The following is a 3,035-nucleotide window of genomic DNA, read 5'->3' on the forward strand; positions in this document are numbered from 1 at the left end:
ACTTTCTTTCTGCCTCCAGCAACGCACTCAGTGGTCGTGTAATCTTTGAAAAGTCTTTCAATAAATGTCTATAAAGCCTAGCATGTCCTAAGAAGCTTCTAACAACCTTCACATTCACTAGAGATGGAAGCTTTTCAATCGCTTCAATCTTTGCCTTGTCCACCTCCAACCCATCCTTGGAGACCTTGTGCCCAAGCACAATACCTTCATTCACCATGAAGTGGCATTTCCCAATTAAGCACGAGGTTCGTCTCTTCACATCTTTTCAATATCTTCTCCAGAATGTCGAGACAGACTTCGTATGTTTTCCCATACACTGAGAAGTCGTCCATGAAAATTTCTACAGAGTCTTCAAGATATTCAGAAAAGATGGCCATCATACACCTTTGGAAAGTGCTCGGTGCATTGCATAGGCCGAACGGCATGCATCGAAACGCAAATGTTCCATATGGGCAGGTGAATGTGGTTTTCTCTTGATCTTCAGAAGCAATCATGATCTGGTTATAGCCGGCATATCCATCCAAGAAGCAGTATAAATCATTTCTAGCTAGGCAGTATAGCATTTGGTCGATAAAAGGAAAAGGGAAATGATCCTTCTTTGTTACCGCATTTAGTTTGCGGTAGTCCATGCAAATCTGCCATCCCGTGACGGTCCTCATTGGTATCAATTCGTCATTTGCATTGGGGATACATTGCACGGGGCTAACCCACTTGCTGTTGGCTATTGGATAAATAATTTTTGCGTCTAACCACTTAATTATCTCCTTCTTTATGACCTTCTTCATCGCAGGATTGAGTCTGCGTTGATGTTTGATCGATACCTTGTGATTGTCCTCGAGACGAATCCTATGCATGCAGTATGCGAGGCTGATTCCTCTAATGTTTGCGAGCATCCGACAAATTGCTTTTACATACTTTCTCAGGATGCTCAGCAACGCATTTTCTTGATCTTCATTAAGTGCAGAGGAAATTATTATAAATAGCTCTTCATTCTGCACCAGAAACGCATACTTCAGGTGGTTTGGAAGGGTCTTCAGCTCTATTGTTGGTGGTTGTTCCAAGGATGGTTTTGTTATTTTTCTTTCTTCATTCACTATCAACTTGTCTTTTGTTGATGTGATCATCTCATCTTCTTTGGTTTTTTTTTTGGTGATCGCATTTCCTGCTACTATGGATGTGGTCGCATCCTCATCTTCAGTCTTTTCTTCTTCATTCAAACTCAGTTGATCATCGGATTCATTGGGGTTTCCTTCATCAGGATATTTCATGGCTCGGATGATGTCAAACTTCAGCTTCTGTCCATTCACGCTCAGTGTAATCTCTCCTTTGTACACATCAATCTGAGCACGACCAGTGGATAAGAATGGTCGTCCCAGTATGATGGGTACATCCTTGACTACTTCATAGTCCAGGATGATGAAGTCTACCGGTAATATAAATTTATCGATTGTAACTAGAACATCTTTCACCTTCCCTTCTGGATGCACAAGGGATCTATCAGCCAATTAGATAGTCACTGTCGTAGGTGCCAGCTACCCCACATTCAGCCGCTTAAAGATTGAAAGAGGCATCAAGTTGATGCTGGCCACGAGATCGCAGAGCGCTTGACCGATGTATAACCCTCCAATAGAGCAGGGTATAGTGAAACTTCAGAGAGTGTGTCCACCTCTGAAGGAATGGGTGGACACACTCTCTGGTTCCATCGCCTCCTTTACTTCTGTTTCTCCTCGAGCTAACGCAATCTCTGGTTCTAGTGCAATTGGAGCTGTCCGGCTAGGCTTCTTCTTCTCCTCTGCCACAATCTTTCTGCTACGCAACATCACAACTTGACATTCCTCTTTTCCCATACCCCCTGGGTTGCGCGGGAGTTCTGTTGAACTCGGCAGGGCCCCTTGCGGTCTATTCTTGAGTTCCCCCACAATTTGTCCCATATGAATTTTCAGATTGCGGATAGACGTCGCTTGATTCTGAAGCACTATTTCATTCTTGTCAATATATTGCTTCAAAAAACTCTCCAAAGATGAAGATTGCGGTGTCTGCGAACTGTTGGCTGGATTTTGTGCCTGACCATTAGTTCGCAGGAAAAATCCAGGTGGCCTTTCTTTTTGCGCCACTGATTGAAAATTCTGTTGTTGATTTTTCCACGCGAAGTTAGGGTGGTTCCTCCATCTAGGGTTGTACGTGTTGGAAAACGGATTATTCTTCACAAAATAGACTGATTGTGGGTTTCTCGGGCATTCCTCCATTGGATGGCCTTCATCGCAAGTAGCATAACCTGTGGTTGTCTGGTTGATTGCGTTAACTTGCCCACTGTGCATTCCTTGGCTACTGATTGCGATTCCTTGAATCAAATTCATCATCGCAGTCATTTGACTCTGAAGGGATGCGATGGCCTCATTGTTCGTGCCACTGTCCTTGATTCTCAATCTTTGATCGCTTTTTCTCTAGTCTTCATGATTTTTAGAAATGCGATCAAAGATATTCTTGACCTCATCGTAAGTTTTATCTAGCAGATCTCCAGCACGTAGCCGCGTTGTCAGCTGTCTGCGAAGCAGGGTTCAATCTATGGTAGAAAATTTCCATCTGTAAACAGTTTGGTAAGCCGTTATGTGGGCAATCTCTTACCAGCCTCTTAAACCTCGCCCAAGCATCGCTGAGTGATTCATCAATATTCTGTTCAAAATTGGTGATACTAGCCTTCTTCTAGCGTTCTCCGTCGGAGGGAAGTACTTCTTCATGAACTTCTCGACTACTTGTTCCCATGAAGGAATCTCCTCTGGTTCGAAAGAATAAGCCCATTTTCGTGCCTGATCACACAACGAAAATGGAAACAATGTTAATCGAACCTCCTCGGCGGAGATGTTTGGGAACACAAAAGGGTTACAGATTTCAATAAAACTCCGGAGATGGGCGTGCAGATCCTCGGCACGCCTTCCACCAAACTGTCCGGCCGTTTGAATCATCTGCAACATAATCGGTTTCATTTCAAACCTCGATCCGTCCAGAGCTGGCCTCATGATTCCTGAGGACAAATC

General features: G+C 43.9%; 1 non-coding gene across 1 annotated transcript; it reads left to right on the forward strand.

The window, feature by feature from the left end:
• The first annotated feature begins 2,599 nt into the window (after nt 1-2,599).
• On the forward strand, nt 2,600-2,699 carry LOC150030277 (small nucleolar RNA R71). The gene has a single exon (XR_016527108.1). It is a non-coding gene; the product is annotated as a small nucleolar RNA R71 (small nucleolar RNA).
• The last annotated feature ends 336 nt before the right edge of the window (nt 2,700-3,035 follow it).

This window comes from Benincasa hispida, unplaced genomic scaffold (genome assembly GCF_027475165.1).
Source record: "Benincasa hispida cultivar pf3 unplaced genomic scaffold, pf3_genome.v1.1 HicScf359, whole genome shotgun sequence".
Classification (NCBI taxonomy): domain Eukaryota; kingdom Viridiplantae; phylum Streptophyta; class Magnoliopsida; order Cucurbitales; family Cucurbitaceae; genus Benincasa; species Benincasa hispida.